Source organism: Colletes latitarsis, chromosome 7 (genome assembly GCF_051014445.1).
Source record: "Colletes latitarsis isolate SP2378_abdomen chromosome 7, iyColLati1, whole genome shotgun sequence".
Lineage (NCBI taxonomy): Eukaryota > Metazoa > Arthropoda > Insecta > Hymenoptera > Colletidae > Colletes > Colletes latitarsis.
Window position 1 is genome coordinate 16630907 of NC_135140.1, and position 19118 is coordinate 16650024.

The 19118-nt window shown below is 40.5% G+C and overlaps 1 protein-coding gene across 9 annotated transcripts in view; it reads left to right on the forward strand.

Annotated features, from left to right (window-relative positions):
• The window catches only part of Ih (hyperpolarization activated cyclic nucleotide gated potassium channel Ih), a 154730-nt gene that overhangs the window by 16544 nt on the left and 119068 nt on the right, over nucleotides 1-19118 (forward strand). The gene's annotated exons all lie outside the window — the stretch shown is intronic.

Below are 19118 nucleotides of genomic sequence, written 5' to 3' on the forward strand. Positions count from 1 at the left end.
AAAATCACAATTTACTTTACTCGTCAGTGACACACTCGACATTCTTTTCCATTTTTTTTTTTTTTTTTTTTTAATTATTTTCGCGTATATGCACACCGTTTCTGATCACCGAAAAACCCTCGCTCTTCCTCGTGGCTGAGAGGAAACTGCCTAGCCGAGCAGAAGGCTGGCGATCAAAGCCTTCCGGGGCCGGATCTCTTTCAACCTCCGATCAGAATTTCCTGCCTGAAGGTTGGGGCAGAGCAGAGACGCGTTTTTCGCGTCGTTCTAACAAGAACCCGCAGTGGATTAGCGAGACTCAATCTATCAACCAGTCGTCCCGTCGTTTGGCATACGTTCAATGTTGAATTATTCGCGTTGGATGTTGGCAGACGGGGATGGAGGGTTGGATGAGACGAACATGATCAGTTTTATTAACGAGTTCAAACCTAGCGCATGATTTCGTATATTCCACGTTGAATAGCGAAGCTCTAGAAATCGAGCAGCAGACGTCGGCAACGTTTATGCAGTAATTCCCGCTTTCAAATGACTATTTTTACGCTGTACTGCAGCTAAAGGATCATCCCCCGGTGCTATTTATGTCCGTAGATACGAGATACGCGTCTCGAGAACGATATTTATCGCGCGATAGATCGAATTTTATCCATCGACGATAATGAAAATTGTTTATATTTTTTATTGTATTTTTGTGACAGTATTGTTGAAGGATTGACGAGCTTTATCCAGTGAAAATGAGCCCAAACACGACCCTGTTCGGTCCATTTTGAATTATATGTATTGTAAGGAGAACGAAAGATTAGACTTAGGTTCAGAAAAATATAATAGCACGAGTAAATAGAATTTAGACTCTGTCGAGTAATTTTTATGTAGTCGCAGATCTTACGAGGGTTAATTTTAGGTCTAGTCTTTCTATCTACCTACTATAGTCGAAAAATAAACGTAGTGGGAAGGAAGCCGTGTTTGGGCTCATTTTCATCGGGGAAATCTCACTAGTCCATTTATAATACTCACACAAAGCTGCAACAATAAGTATGCAAAATTGATATAGAAGCAGGAAAATCCAAAAATCATTTTTTTATCCCAGAAAACATAAAAGTAAAGTACTAATAGATTTGATAATTATATAAAAGCAACCAAACCAGTTATTCTACGGTTAAAAGCATCTAAAAATTAATTATTTACGTTATCCAGAGAGTGATAGAAAATAGTAGATACGATGAAATTCCTGGAGTAGAGGGTTAACAAGTTGCAGTCCGCGACCCACCGGTGGGTCATTCAGGTGTGAACGTGTTTTAAACAAGGAAACACCGCAACGATTTCGCTAATTGTACGAGGGTGGCGATCCCTTCTGATCGGAATCACCGACCCAGATCTCTCACTCTCTTTGGCAGCGGGTAGGCCTTGTCGCCTAAATAGAGGCAGCCAAAGGCGTTTTTCGAGTGGGCCTGAAAGCCAAGCGGACCACCGCCGGGAGAAGTGCTGGAATGGTTCATATCTCAGCAATCTCTGTCGAGGTTCGCAGCTACCAGCCCTCGAGGACTCTACAATCTTTAATATTGCGTTCCTAACCCACATGCTGGGGCCGAACTGGCGAACAGCGACCCGGACCAGGTTGAGATGAAACACGTGGACGCGAGATATCTAGTCGCCCTGTTTATTATGCAGCGAAATGTCCTGTCGTTGAGTCTGCTGGCATTTTAGAAACTTTGCGCGCGGATCGTTATGACGATTTAAACGTTATAAGAGCGCCCGCGGGGCCGTCACGCTTTATAGCCAACGCTGGTGATGTGATTAACCTCGGTTTATCGTCTAATTTAAATTTACCGCGCGCACTGGCACTGATAACATCTGCTTTCCAGCAAATAAATTCGAAATTTTGTGAATATCACAAATACGTTCCTGTGATTATTATCCGTGAATCGGTGAGACTCTTCCGTCAAAAATGAGCCCAAACACGACCTTATTCAATCTATTTTTAATTTTTATGTATAGTAGGGAGAACAAGAAATTAATCCTGGGTTAAGAGAAATGTACCATGAGTAAGTAAAACGTGGATCATGAAGAGTAACGTTTGCTTAGTGCTAGCTCTTACGAGAGGTGACTAAAATTTACTACACAATTCTTGCATTTTCTTTCAGGACTCATCTCTCTTCTTCCGTGCTATAGCATAGATTTTCGAAAGGTTTATTAAGCAACATATCGTCAAATAAATACCAAATATAGTCGTGTTTGGACTCTTTTTCATCGGGAGGACACTCTCAATAATATTTAAGAAATAGAAAACATTTTTATTTTGCTATTAAATAGACAAGTCGATCGAAGAGTTCAATGTTTTTTTTTTTGTTTAAACGATCATTTACGACTTTTCATCTCGTGAGGCAACAGTCCACAACAGAGGAGATTATTTCGACGAATAAAATTAGGTTAAGCACGGACATTTCTTTTCGGTCTCGTGATAATTATATCCCCGACGACCACAGTGTCTCGATCAAACGGAGAAGTGAAAAAGAACTTTTTCGAAAGGTCCCACGCGACTTACTCGACAGTCGAAAAACGAAAGAGAATATATTATCGCTGGTGAATGAAATTAGCATCGAAATGAGCTGCGTTTTCGAAATCTTTGCCGCGGGACTTAAATCTTATCGCTTCTTCTAATCGCGAAAAAGTGAAACCGCGAAGAAGTCACTGATCATTCTGTTGTTGTGTTGGTAGGAATCGGAGAATTGTCGGGGCTTCCGGCCGATCAGCGTCGCAGACTATGAGCAATAGGGTACATTGACTCTTTTTTCTGAATTTTTTCCCCTTCACGTTTATTCTTTCTGCTTGGACTTTTCTCTACTTACTGTTTTTTACTGATTAATATGTCTATATTATAACTGTACGGTCTGTTTAGCCAGTCGGAATCATTTGTTTATTTTTTTTTTTCTTTCATTTTTTTATTCCTACATGTTTACTCTCACCGTTCTATCATACTATCTTTGTTATCTACCTTTCTTTAGAAGTATAATATTTCAATCTACCAGCTGTGAGATCTGCTCACGACCTTCTGATGTATTTCGCATGCCATCAACTATCTATCTTTTCATGCTCATCGATTTTTTCATGTTCACTACTTTTTATTGTATTATATATTTATGTATATGCATATATACATATTTATATATGTGTATTGTAAAGCGTTCACACCGTATATATAGTGCATTGAAGCGGCTAGAATACGATATATATCTCGTAGGAGGCACATTATTGTATTCATTAATGAATTTCTCTTTTATCGTATTTGCATGCGCTAAGAGGAGCGTTTACTTCACTGTAATATGCTGTATTTATCATTATGGTTATCACTATAGTTATTTTGATTCGTTTGTTTTTGTATATTTTTCTTTAACGATGTTCATGAACGATTCGATCTATCGTGAAGGTAAGTTCGTTTCAAGAGGAGCACAGAACGAATGCTTATTAATTAAATAACGAAGGCTTATTGAAATTTATAGAATTGTTCGTAGTATCAAATATCGACAATGAAAACAGAAATAAGTAAACTGGTAACCTTCGTTAGACACAAAATCAAAGCTTTTTAATTTACAGAATCGAAAACGAGTTACAGGTGAAATTAATCTGTTTTCAGTTGCCAATAATAACGCTGGTAATAGTATTTGCAAAAGTATCAGTTTTTTTCTCGAAGAAACCAAGAACTAATTTTTCCATCTCTGTGTCGTAGAATGTTTTAAAGCAAGTAGAGTAGTCGTGTATAATTTTGGCATTTGTCGTGCTGAAAATAAGATTTTATTGGCGAAGAAAAATTTAAATATTTATACTCTGTGTCTCTGTTAGAGTAGCATAAATGAATCGACAAGATTTTCCAGGTGAAAATAAGCCCAAACACGACTATGTTCCCTACAGTTTAAATTTATATGTATTGTACGGACAAACAAAGAGTGGTCCCAGATTTTTACTTTAGATTCCATTCTTTTATTGGCATTTTAAAAATATTCCACGTTTAATGAGTTCGTTCATACCGATCGGGATAGTCGAGAAGACCAATAGTCCAATTATTCCCCGTCGTACGAATTTATTAAGAAGTCGAGACCCCTCAGTTGCGATCCAAGAGGTGATCCGCGAACACCTGGGGATTCTTTATCGCCGTTCGCATATCGTTGCCGAAAAAATCAGCCAATAACTTTTCAAATAAGCCCGGAGGGTCCATTGTTCCAGCGGTTTGCTTTGTCACGCGGACGCGACCCGGCAGAATCGCTCACAAAGCGACGATCGGGATCGGCCGGTATCTGCAACAGGACAAAAAAAAAAAAGAGAGAGAAAAAAGAAAAAGATGAGAGGGTAGAAAAAAAAAATGGGGTGAAAGAAGCGTCAAATAGTCGAGCACCGAGCGAAACAATAGGCTTGTTCGTTTTGCAGTTTCGTGCACTCTAAAGCGCCCGTTGAGCCTTCGTTTATGCGGAAGCGTGTGTATAGGTGAACGGTTCCCTTTTATTCAACGCGAGGAAAGAGATATCCAACAGCCCCGGGGCTACCCCCGGCGCCTTGCGCTTTTTCTCGAGGATGAACGCAAGACCCACTCCTCTGCCCTCTATCGCGGTCTGATGATGATTAACCCCTTTGTGGCGATACAGAAAACGGCTGAGGACAAAGTGTCACGACGACGGAGATGGCTGCCACCGCGGGACGGGATTCACAGAGTTTTCGGCCGAGGGCGACCACTCGCGTAGTTAAAGCTAACACCCCTTCGGGGCTGCCGTGAAATATTTTTGGAACAATCTCCTTTGATGGACCACTACAGAGGGACGCGTTTCAACCGAACCGTTTGAACCGATTCGAGAGCTTAACCCAGCCATATTACCATTCGATAATATACAGGGTGTTCGGCCACCCATGGGAAAAATTTTAATGGAAGATTCTAGAGGACAAAATAAGAAGAAAATCAAGAATACTAATTTGTTGATCGAGGCTTCGTTAAGAAGTTATTAACGTTTAAAGTTGCGCCTGTGGAACGGCAATCTGCGTGCAGCTGCGTGCGCGCGGCAGTGGTTCTCACTCAGCATGACGTATCGACAGTAAACGTTAATAACTTTTTAACGAAGCCTCAGTCGACAAATTGGTATTCTTGATTTTCGTCTTATTTTGGTCTCTAGAATCTTCCATTAAAATATTTCCCAGGAGTGCAAGGAAAATTTAAACAGAAATCAGGGATAAACATAGGAAAAACACCGTAAAGAATTTATTTGAAAACTTCGTAAGTCCAGTAGTTTCCCAGTGAATCTTTGGAGGGTAGTTTCACCCCTTAAAATCGACGACGGTGTGCTTGCTTCGACCGAATGTGGTTCCCCCGAGCGAAAGCTCCGTGGTCTTCCGCAAGAATAATACAGGGAAGAGGGTGCAATATCGTTTCGACGCAATATACACGTGCCGTGCGACTCGAATCTCGCAGGAATCGAGCGTTTCGTATCGATTCCGCGTGGCCACGACGTCCGTTCGTCTCTCGACTCGAATCGAATCACGAGTCTCCTTCGCGCAACTAATGAAATCCCGGTGATTAAACGCGGCACCGATTCCGTTTGCTTACTCCGGACAGAACTTCCTGAATCGGAAGTTCCCGATGGAAACGGGGGTATCTTTCGTCCACGTTTTATCGCTGGGCATATAATTACTCGTAAAAGAAAGGAAAAGAATCATGGAAAGTATCGTTCTTTGTCTGCGCCGGGAAATTAAGAAACTTTCAACAAATAATTCTTGCTCTTGAGACTCGACGACTCCTGTAAACTCGAGTAAACCCTCCCTTGCGCCAGGATTCTCTTGAACAGGTTTCTTGTAAAATTCGATGGCTAATCGAAGAAACGAAGGACTTCAGAGTAAACGTAAATATAGAAATGTGAAGTTGACAGCGTTTCAGACGTTCTCATTTTCCGTGTCCTCCTAGTTTTCGTATTACGTAGGACCTGTACGGAAATATAACTTCCACCCCAAATCGATGTCTTAAAATAACTTTTATGTAAGACAATATTTCCGTGTCTCTTTTATTTGAACCCTGACATATCCATGCAGAAATAATCTAACGTTCGTTGGAGGCTACAGAACATTTTGAAAATCAAAACTTGGCAAATCGGTTACAAATTTCGTACTCTTACGGACGCGACAATTACTTAGATTCCGCGCGAGCACGATAATCTCGTTAATTCCGAATTTTTAATTCGTTGGGCGAGGGAAGCTGGATTAAAGCACAATAACCAGTCGCTCTTTTCACAAACGCGAGGAAACTCGTGGGCAATATGGCAAACGTTTCCTGAACAATGTGCGAGTTCTCTGCGCCGTGTAGTCAAGCTTTATTCTGAACTGCATAACAAAGTGCCACGTATCGATTGATCATCCATTAACCTTTGGCAGTCCTCAATATTTCATCCGAATGATTAGTTTGCTTCTGATCTTTCCCACGCGTTGACAGATTGCACCTGTCGTTCCCATGACAATGATACTCGAAATTATTAAGGTAGACTTAGGTCTACCAACTATACAGTGAAGAGTATCGCAAGACGAAGACCTTAACTTCCCTGGAAGTCCACCTGGCGACTCTAGATCTACTAACCCAGACCTAAACTAATTGGAAGTCCTGATATTGAATCTAAATCAGTTAGTGGCCAATCTAGACTACTTAGAGAAGCAACTGGTGAAGATTCAACAGCGCTTTCACAGAGACTACGTCTAAAGCGGTTCGAGATCTTAAATCCGCCAGAGATATTATTGGAAAAGATCGGAAAAGTTCGTAGAGTCGTATCCAAAAACACTCGTGCTATTTCACCAATTAGAAAGCAAGTAAAGCGCCGTGCAACAAAGGACGAGCGACAATGGAGGCCTCTCGTTAAGCGTCGTTTAAGTGGCTCGTAATGCGAGTGTCGGCGCAACCCTCGCGAACAGAGAAAGAAAAACAACGTTCTCCGCTTTGCTTCGACGTGGAATCTCGGCGATCGAGCTTCCTGAAGCGACTTATGAATCCTCCTTTCAACCTTTGTCCCCTACCCTCCCCTCGAGGCTAACTCGACGTCGTGATTGAACGTAGCCAGCATTGTTTCGATTCAGACTCGACGCATATAATTCATTGAAAATTTGTCGCGTGCGAGAGATTGCCAGGATGTAATTATCGAGGAAAGTGGATATATTTCGTTCGTAACATCGTCTTTTTTTCCTGGCACTGCAAAATTAATTATTCCTTGTGCGAATGAAAGTAAAAGACGACTTAAAATTATTGTTTTATTCGATACCTCTATGTATAACAGTTCCAATTAGTAAACTGAGTGATTAGACATCTTTTAGGTGTAACTAGTGCATCTAGACCCAGTATAGGATCCAACCAAAGTCACTAGGCATCCTAAACTCTCTAGAAAATGATTAAAGTTAGGTCTAGTAGAGGTAAACTGCTAAACCCAATGTCAATAGCTGATTATTCATAACGTCCTTGTGTTTGGAGATCCCGAATGTCCTAGAAACATAAGTAGTGTCAGTTCAGATTCACTGAAGGATCAAGTATCAAAGCTTCACCCACTAGAGGTCCAACTGGTAAACCTAGTCTACATACTGCTTTAACTAAGCACACATAACTTTAGATCCTAAATCCACTGGAAATGCAGTGAACCTGGAGATCTAGATGGTGAACCTAGTGGTCGATAGTGTTTTGACTGGAGACACACAACATGCAATCATTATGGACTCTAAATCCACTAGAGGTGCAACTGGTAAACTCTTGATAGTAGTTCAGCTACGGTACCCTAATCCAGAGATGGGGAATTGCGTTATGAAGGGTCATTTGCTCCAGAGCTGATCTGTTAATTATTGGCAGAGTGGCTACCATAAGATGAACTTTCTCAACTATGTGTATATGCAATTGTGGGCTATCGTTTTTGGTAACGATCGTCAGTTTGAAATTGATTCCGACTGAGAATTAAGAACGAGAAGCAGACCGGGTATTTCAGGAGGAAATCCAAGCATCCACACCTTTGAGCGAGATGCTCTATCGCGAAGTTCTTGGAAAAACCGCGTTACTCACGGTGGATGACCTGATACGTTTCAGGCTTACCTAGACGGCGGGAAAACAAACGGAATCCGTTCAGCGTTGAATGCGTTAAGCCGGTCTGTTGACAGTGGCGCGGCGACAATGGGAATTGCGGGCATGAAACGCCGCCGCCAAGAGTGTCTTTCGTGCCTGTCGCCTTTAAATTGCTCGCGGTGTGCTCGACCGGCCGTGCGCGGATAGGCAGGATGGTCTTTTTGAGCCGCGTATAAAAGCTCTCGACTCTCGAGTCTACCTTCCAGCCCACCCCTGTACGTGCGTCTCTCCCTCTCTGTCTCTCTTACCCTCCGCGGCTACACGACACTCTTTATTAGCGATGGGATCGAGCATATCGCGAGCTGCGTCCGATGGATCGCGTTAGAATCCACCGCAAACACCGTGAAACGTAACTGCAATAGTCTTGGGCTTCAGTTATCCGAACGTTACGTCACGATGCACGAAAACAAATTCGTCTATTGATTCACAGTTTTTGCACTATATGCAATGCTAAAGAAGTCGAGTTTGTTATGAGGTAGGATCTTTTGTTAATGTTTGAAAGGGTATTAAGTTGAGTCACTGGTGTATCTAGGACCTTAAGTTCTAAGTAGGCCAATTACACCTTCAGTAAGTTCATCATTTCTATTTGACTGATTAACCCCTGGCATAGATTCCTAGATAAATAGTATAGGGAGTCTATAGTTTGGCTACTAAGACCTTAGTTGTATCCCTAGTGGATCTTAAATTTTTGACTACTAAGATATCATGGATAATTGGATCACTGTCTGGCTATACTACTTGGAACTTTATCTAGATAAGAACTACGTCTGCATCGGTATTTCAAATGTATGAAGGTTTGCATGTAACTTGGAGCTAACATCGAGAACAAATTATCAGTACTCTGAGTAATAGATCAATCCACAAACTTCTATAGATTTAGTCGCCTCAGAATATTAGTTTAGACAAGTTGAACGTCAGAGGAGCTGGATATCCTCGGATCCAGTATTGCGAACGTCAGCTCCCATTATCTGAACGAGGATTCATTGATAGAAAGAGAATCGAAGAACCGCCATTATCAGTACGGATCCGAGTAATCCGAAAAAGCTAAAAGGTCTTTTATACGATTAACTTTTACTGATATAATCATTTCTGCCAATACGTAATTCAAAACTTATCGATTTGAACAATGGTATTCGAATATTCAAATATGTATTTGAATAATGGTATTCCAGTACTAAAATATTTGAACATAAATATTCAAGTATTCGTATAATTGTATTAAAATACTCAAGTATTTGAATACCGGTACTCAATTGTTTGAACAACGATATTGAATGTGCTAGTAGTTATATTCGAATACCGAAATATTCGAAGTTCACTCGTAACATTCGAGTACTTATACAACATTTGAATATTAAATTATTGAAATGCTCGCAGCCCTAATAAGCACACGCGAAAGTACTAGTTATACGCACATGTCGCCGTACGAATGCTCGCAGCCTGTTTCAAATAGCCACCCCTTCTTGCGTCTTTTGTCACTCTGCTCGCGAAAGAGGGATGATTTCCCTCTTTCTCAGAGAAGCAGTTTGAACGTGATTTAGGAGCACGTTGAGCGCGAACTCTCGTCGTAATGAGCGTTTTCCATTTTGTGACAACTCCAGTTAGACTAAAAGAGGATGTTCCGCGTCAAATATATACTGCGGACTTATTCCGCGTTACACGGAAATGCGATTTAAACGCTGTAATGTAGATTTCGGATCACCGAAAATCGTTACTTTGCGCTACGCTCTCATGAAGAAAATTAAAAAAAAAAATTACTAACATTCAATGACGTCTTACTTTAAAATGGGGTAAATTTTGAACATTTTTTTTTAAAGACTATTGTCTATTTCTATAGATTCTAAGTTATTAAACTTTTAAAAAACAGGGAAGTTTTATAATCTGCATTAGTGGCGTTATTGTTAAGCACTTTTGTTTTTCATATTGACGATAATGCTGATTATAAAACTTTCCATGTTTTTTATTTCACGTAACTTGGTCATTAAGTACCTTCTCCTTCAACCCAGGCGGAGTAGCCTCACGTAATTGGCCATAACTTTTACAGAAATTAAATTTTTTCAAGATATTTACATCACGTGCAAAAATAAACAAAAAATGATCAATGCTATTATTTCGTGCGATGTGTCGTTTCTGAGTAAATCGATCCTGAAAATATGTGGGGCACGTGCGTATTTGTATGAATAATCCCGACTCATGAATTCTATATTTCTCAATCGTGTTGGTAAAAAGTTAATTACAGTAACATGATATTTCCGAATATAAATTTGCATTACCATTTATTTAGATATCCACAGCCAGATCCATTCCATCGGCTAATAAATCAACGTGCCCCAAACAATTAGAAAGCCACTTTTCTCTGAAACTATCCATCGTACCAAAAAATTGTGTCACGCATATTTTGTATATTTTTGCATATAGAATGACATAGTTCGTAATCGTGTTATTGATTGCACGTTCGATAACTTTATTTTTCACGCGGATACGCTGTTACAAACGCACGGAGGACTAAGGTAAACATGCTCATAGAGATCCACTAGAATTAAAATATTTTCTCCGGGGAAAAATTGCACGTGGTCAGAGAGGAAAAGCAAACGCGTCGAGGGGCGGCGGAACCACCGGCGATTAACGTCGAAAGAATCGCGGGGAAATTGTTGCTCGAGGACGAGATCAGGTGAATAGAAACGAAACGAGACGGGACGACGGGGTGTCCCGGCGGTTTTAGCTGGCATTCTCTCTGGCACTCGTTAGCGCCGCAAGATGCATTTTTATTCTCCCTTTCAGACGCCGCGACGCGCGCCTTTGTCGAACCCTCGAAGTGGTATTGTACGTGAGTTAAGGAAATTGCTCGACACTGACGCGGTTGAGGAACGAACCTGCGTCGAGTAATAGCGTTTGCGCTCGGATATCGCGCGTACGCAGATGGTTCACGTGCGTTCAAGGGGATGTACGGAAGGATTTCAGCTTCTTCCATCCCCTTTCGCCTCCAATTCGAAATAACGATGTGTATCAACCCTTTATATTCTGTCAAGTTTCGTTGCATTTTGTTCCGGTGAAAATTTTCGATTACATCGTGTATTTATTTAAACAAATACACTAGATATTGTTCATAGATAAGTACCCTATACTTCCTGTAGGGATATTAGGAGCAATTACACAAAATTTCAGCTGGATTGGACAGACACAGCTAGAGTTATAGGGAAATCACTGACACACAGATTTGGAATTTTATAGAATTCAAACAATTCATTTAATGAAAATAAATTTCCAATAATATATAGCTTGAAACTCTATTGATGTGAAATTCGAAATCTGTCTGTTTGTGACTTCTTTGTAATTCCTGCCACTTTTATCCGATTTCAATGAAAATTTAGTCAGTTATGGTTCATGTTTCGACAGAGGGTATGACAAATTAAATACTTAGGTAAAATGCATTGATGCAAACCCTGATTGTTCCTTGTAATTGACTGGAAAATATAGTAGTTATATTCTATATTAAATGATTTTGATGCTACGAGCTTTATTCCAAATAATTTTAATTTGCCAAGTTATTAAAGCTTTTGTCCATGGTAATTGTCCTTTCTTCCAGCAGCCGCAATAAATTGTCGATGATTAGCCACTCGTATCCGTCGATTCGGTTGCTCGTTTTGTTTTCTATCGGTTTACTCGTCATGAAAGGATCGCGAGCGTTAATCAGATCATCATTACACGTACACGTGCACATACAGGTGCACGTCGTGTTGGAAGCATCGAATGAACTTATTGCCCATTGAACCATATTGCGCCACCATACTAACTGTAACATGTAACAGGGCCAAGCTCCATTGAACAAACATGGTCGTAGCCATGGTATAATTCATCGTGTTTCTGAAAGTGTTTCTGCTTTCAAAGGATCATTTACAAGTGATTTTCGAATTGAACTTTTGTAAGAGAAACATCCATTCGTTTAAAAATATATTCATTCAATTCGAAGTTTCAGTTCTCTTTTCATAAAAATTCTAACATTAAATGTTGAAGTATTTGACGCAGCTATGTTTAAAAAATTTTATTATCTAAAAGTCCAGTATTGAATTTTTCAGTGAGGTATTTTTGGATGCTGAAGTTAATTTTGTTAACATTTTAATGAAATTGTTCGCTGCCATTTTATTGAGGTTGTAAGGTCCGTGGTATTTTTTACGCAGAAGTGGTGAAATGGATACGCAAGTCGAGTCAATTCACTTGATTTCTTGGTAAATGTTAAAGATCAACGTGTTTCATATCATTGAACAACTCGTTTCATTAGCTTTCAAGCGAGCGTGAAGTGAGCTCATAAACTGCGCGTAAAGAAAATCATGTCTATTTATTTCATGGCTACCTCACAAAACTCTACGCAAATGTTTAAACTACTGCCTCTAAAAGACAGGCTTTCACGAATTGAAACTTCATAAAATCTTATTTCGAATTTCTTATAAAAAGAAAGTTGTCAATAATTTCGTATTGTTAATATCAAAATAAGGTAATTCATAATTCTATAAAACTTAATTCCTTCGAAAATAAACTTTATAAATATTAAAATCTCGATAACGAATTTTGAAGAAATATCTAATTATTCTAATATAATGAAATAAATCTATTTATGTATTGTCTTGTATTATTATTGTATTTACTCGTCGAATGGCGATAGTGAGCGTTGAAATCGTGTCGATAATGTCAATTCGAACATTGGATTCATTGTTACGCCAAAAAGGAACGCAATCGATGAGTTTGATTCACTGTGTATCGATATGAAGACTCGATACGTTTCACATAGTGTCACGATAAGATCGAACAGACGATGTACGGTATTTTGACGCCAGTGGTGTGTATTTAATCGGCACGTTACCTCGTTGAATAGCGAAAATTAAGTTACACTCCCAAACAGTATAGAGAAGTTTCGGGTTACATACAGAGTTTCACGAATTTTCTAACATTTTAAATGGCATGAAATTCTGGCGGTTGAAACTTCGGCCATTCGCTCGATCGACGAAAGTTTCAAATAATACAGTTAAATTTTAAACTGCGTTTAACATGAGATTTTAAAGCGTAAAGCAACAAATGGCTTCGAATACAATCTTTAAAAAGTGGTTCGCAACAAATTACGTTTTAAATAAACGATTTTGACGCTAAAAGCTTTATCGCGTAAAGCAAAAAGAAACAAAATCAATGAGTTCCATGTGTGTATCAATATAAAGACGCGATATGTTTCACATTGCGTTACGATAAGATCGGACAGTCGGTGTACGGTATTTTGACGCCAGTGGTGTGTATTTAATCGGCAAGTTATTTCGCTGAATTCCTCGAAACTAGCGTGATAACTCAATCGCCCGGATATCGTAGCAATCTGCGAGAACGCCACTCGGAATGAAGAGTAGTACGATATTCGTTTTCAGATAAATATTTCGCATCTTCTTATTCGTCGATTATCCAAGCTCCCGAGAAATTAACAACGAATATCGGGAAAAGAATAATTTATCTTCCTCGATTCAGAACATTTCTCATCCGAGGGGAAAAAGAAATATTTCTCGCACGATTCAAATTATTTTCAGTGTTCGATAATAGTATGGAACTCTATATTAAGTTGCTCTAGAATATTATAGACTACTCTAGAATATCCTAGACTGCTCTAGAATATCATAAACTACTACTCTAGAATATTATAGACTACTCTAGAATATCCTACACAGCTCTAGAAGATCATAGACTACTATTCTAGAATATTAGACAGACTTTAGTCCTGAATGACTTGTAGGTTTAGTCCTGAATGATTCTAAATCTATTTGTGGAGTTTTCAATAAGGTTATTCTATCATATTCTTAAACAGATCCGGGTCTGAAACACTGGATACTTGAATGATCCTGCTCTTGCAGATCCAGTAGATTCTAGATTCTATAGCAATGCTACTCTATAAGATCCAGCCTTAGACAGACCCCCGACCTATTAGTGCACCTATCAGTAAGTTTGCTCTGACAACACTAGAGACTCGAACAACCCTGCTCTAGCAGATCCAAGTAGATCCTAGCCTCTATAGCAAGGCTACTCTAGAAGGTCCTGCTCTAGACAGACTCTTGGCCTATTAGTAGACCTATCAGTAAGTTTGTTGTGACAGATCTCGTCCTGGATGATCCGAGATTTTATGGAATTCGCTATTCTAGCAAATGATGCCCCCATCAAAGAATAAAGTTTGACAAAAAGAAACGACCAGACCGATGGATATCAATATCCACCATTCTCGCTCGCTGATCGGATTCCAATCTCCCGGAATCGTCTCCCCATCGTCGTGACGCCCGGCGTCGAGCGGCACCGATTGTGCCTCGCCCGAACGCGGTCGGCATATTTATATTTCAGAATTTTCATTGTGAATCGGTTTCTGGGCCACGAGATACGAAACCCCCGTCGCAGGGGTAGGGCGGGAGGCGTGGTTCGGTAGTCCGTCTATTGAAAACCGGCCGCGGACGGCCGTGAGTAGTACTGTCGTTCGATAAACGGCGTCTTTCGGTTCAAAGATAAGAATCTCGGATTCGAGGTCAGCCAAGCAGTCCTCGAGGCCTCCTTTGGCCATCGGCAAATTTCGAAAGGGCGCTCGACCTCGTACGAGGTGGCAACCGGGCCGGCGGGGGTGTGTGTGGGCGGGCTACCATGCCTGCACGCGTCCCTGTGTATTTGTACGCGTGTGTATGTATGTTTGTGTGTACGTGTACGTGTAACCGAACGAGACCGGGACGATCGAGATGAATTGGAGTGACATCGCCGGAGGGGTGACGAGGGACAGTATCTAATATCCGCGACGAAGGGAGAGGGGGTGGTTCGTATTGTAAGTAGATTTTTTCTTTCTTTTTTTAATATGGCCAGGCGAGCCTCTCGTTTTTCACGTGTACGATCAACCCGAAAGGAGCCTGGGACGGGGGTGTAGGGGGGTGCTCGATACCGTTGCGGAAGGTCAAGCGTCCTCCGAGCCAGACAATGAAGCACTTCTTGCCCTCCTGGACGTGTACAATGTGTGTCCAGCTTCGACGTGTACCGTCAATTATTTCTTCGGCTATGCTGGGTGCTCCTGGTACCCCAGGAATTCGGGGGACTCGGAGCGCATGAAGTGTTCTTTTCTTCGGGATTAAAACACTTAGGATTCTTGACGTAAGGGCAGGGATGGGGGAGCGAAAGATTAGTCGAGGGGAATCGTGAAAGGAGTCGAGTGATTTTTGGTTAAAAGTAGACATTAAGAAGATCGAGGGGTAGACTTCCGACACAATAGGAATCGAAATTCCTATCGAGGAGTCTTACTTTTCTTTCTTTTGTCCATGTTAACTGACTGTTTTGATGATCAAATACAGCTTGTCGTTTCCTTCGATATTTCTCTCTTCGGGGTGTACCTACTCTAAAATAATAATAGTTCAGGACTTATATTAACGCCTTATGACCTCGCTGAATCTGTTTACCAAAATGGTGGTCACTCGTAACAAAAAAATCAACCGCAAACCTAGAAATAAGTCGCCTGAACTTCCGCGACGGTTCAACTGCCAAACAATTCCGTTTCTCGAGTACACAAAAATTCGCCGCAGAGACCGTACCCTCGAAGTCTGGACTCGGCTGGCAAATAAATCACCGAGCTTCGTATCAAGCCCCAATTTCAAATACACTCCAGACTTGTTCGACGAACTCTATTTTCGTGGCGACGAGGGGGCGGGGGGTGGCTCTCGTCGCGGTTTGGAAACGGGGCTGAAAACATTCCGACGGCAAGATGCAGCCCCCTTTCGGGCCCACGAGACGATCGATATCGAATTACAGAGGGTGTACACCCCCTGATATCTATACACCGGATCACCGAGACACGTGGACGTCCAGAGTGTGATCGAAATCTGTGGTGCAACCGGGGAAAACATTATTCCGTCTGTGGAAACGGACGACGGACAGATATTGCACACTGGGTGTCCGACAAATCTGTCAACTACAGACTTAGAACAAATTTTAAGTCAAAATATAGTCGAAGTAATATTACAATAATTTCGAAGGGTCGAGAGGAAAAAATTACATAAAGAAAGGTAGATAATCCCCGGACGCAATTGTTACGCGGAAAAATTTGTAACCAAATCATTGTTTCCAGTGATAAGCTCCTTACAGAGGAAAAGGAAACCAGTCTCGCGAGTCTGTTTTCTGGGTCAGAAAGCGCTTTACGCAGAGGCAGTCGTTTTGGTACATCCTGTTATAATTTTCAGCCTCTGATAAGGTTAAAACAGTGGCGCGCGATCCCAGTTCTCTCGACGCAAACGTAACTGTCTTCCACACACAGGGTGACCTATTTCAATTCACGAAATAGGTGTATTTCAGAAACTGCAAAACGACTTGACTCTTTCATTGCTGTTGGCGTTTATAGGTGCTCGACAAAAGCACCGCGTGCTATCGATATCTACGGAATGATAACAAAAATTCCATATCTTTCACTCGTGGTCGATTCTTCGTGTCAAAAGGAGTCGAAAAGCCCTCTACCATTTTGCAATCTAAAGCTTTTCTACCAAGATGCGAACAGTTGAAGTATCCCGGTGCACGTGAAATCAATTCGATGTTAGCAAAAAATTTGCATTTTTCAGGATCAATTCTTCGCGTCAAAAGGAGTCGAAAAGTCCTGTACCATTTTGCAATCTGAAGTTTCGTTGCCGAGATATAAAATGTTTGGTTGCGCCGCACGAACTTTAACTGCTCATATCTCGATAACGAATCGTCAGATTGCAAAATGGAAAAGGACACTTCGATTTGTAATTTAAAACAAACGATACATAAAACATGACATAATAGTAAATATACATAGAATCACAAGCTTTTCCCAATATGCGGTGAACGCACATGGGCGTTCGAGCACCGTTCGCGATCAACCTGAAAGCGTCTCTCCCGCACGGAGGGGTCGATCGCTATTATACGCTACCACTTTATCGTCCGAGTCAGCCGCAGAAAAAGGGTTGAAAAAATTTGCACCTCGGCAATGTTCGTCACTCTGTTTTTCTCTCATCCGGCGGAGCACTTAATTCATTCGTTCGCTCGGTGTCCGCCGATTGCGCACGCTTCTTTGCCGCCATGCAAATCACTGCTCGCCGGCTAATGAATTATTTAAACGTCCGCGATCTGGGCTCCTTGCGATGCATGGTCTCGTGCGCACGCATTTCTCGACGACAGTCAACAAATTTACGCTCCGTTCCTCGACCATGTCGCGTGACGACGTCTTCATCGTCTACTCTGGTCGAAAAGGTTCGAAACATCGACGAATTCTCGCAAAACCTGCACCCTCGTTACACTTTCGCTTGTATCTACAGAGGATATTATACTCCTTTTCTTCAAAGTAAATAGATTTTTCGTAAATCGTTAAGCGAAACAAATTAAAAGACACTTTACTTTCGCTCGAAACGAAGCGCGTCTTCAGAGTTTCTTTGTAGCTGAAGTTTGGTCGTTCTATGTAAATTTCCTCAAAGTCTACGGTCCCTTTATTCCATTTTCAGGTAGTTCGACTAGTAGATTGTTGGCTGCCGCGAGTTTATTCTCGAAGATACGCGAAAATTGATGGGCCAAGCATCGGGGACGCTTTTCTTACTCCTTTCACGGTGATCGAAGTTCCTTCAGGATTTCTTTCAGTTTATATTTAAACTTTCTTTGTGTTCCAACTTTGGAAGACGTTACATATAAATTCTGTGGAAGTCGATGGTCCCTTTGTTGCACTTTCACCTGGTTCGACTAGTACATTGTTGGGTGTCGCGAGTTTATTCTCCGGAAGCTTGAAAATTGGGGGACCAAGCTTTCGAGACACTCTGCTTTCATTCCGTTCGCTCTGAATGAAGTTCCTTTAGGGTTTCTTTAAGTTTCCACCCTTTGAATCGGTCACAATGAACATTGTGTACTTTGACGGAATCGATAAATCTGGCCGATCAAACGATGCGTTCTCAGATATTGTCCATTCCGTGAAATCAAGCTTCGTGACTTTTGTGTTCAAGTTAGGCACGTGCAAGGTCCACGTGCTGGTCTTTAAGTGTACCTTATTCGAAATTACTATGATAATCTTTCAGCAGTAGTAAAAAATGTCTATTTTACAATAATTATTGGTCATTTCTTTGAAAGTAATAGTAAATCAGAGTAGATTTTGAGGTCTATAATGTTATAAATATTTTAGTCTGAATTGTTAATGCGTCTTTTAGATTATAAAAATTGGTTAATTTGCATTGATCGTTGCTCGTAATTGCTACGAATGAAAATCAAGAATTGTACTCTTTCCATACAAGCTGAGCCGTTGAAATTGATTGTTTTATTTGAAAGCATTTTGTTGTCTGAAATGTGCCATTAAAAAGGAAAAGTATGTTTTCAAATAACGAGCCTTTTGTCTCTGCACCGAAGGGTTTTGTTTCAAGGATTTATTGTTCGTGTTTTTTGGCAATCGAAAAAATCATAAAATTAATTGACGGCATTGTTAAACCTGGCACTGGTAATTTTGCAAAAAGAAACATTCTTCACTATTGGATGTCCAATCCCGAATTTGTATATTTTCGTCGAATGCATAGTGTTTCGATTACACGTGCTAGATGGACCATTTTTTTATTTTTTATCGAAACCAAATGTGGTCTGGAAAAGTGAATACACATATTTAAAATCCGTTCGTTAGTTTTAAACAATAAAAGGAAAACATATGTTGCCTGTGAATTGAGCTAAAAAGCAAAATGAAATTGTATTCAACAATTTCGAAAACTTGTAGGAAATTTTGAGGGAGCAATTAGTGTCTATTGTTCTTGAAACTTAACCTATAAAAAATACAAATGAAAAGTGCTTATTTTGGTTAAAAATTTCCACCATAATTTTGTAAAACACGATTAATTGATAAATTAATTTAAGAGCCCGTGATGTTAATAATCATAATTGGAGAGTTGTTAAATGAACGAAACAATATTCTTCTAAATGAAATAAACCATTGAAGAAATACTGAGAAAAAAATTCTGTTATTTTTCATTGTCTTGATATTGGA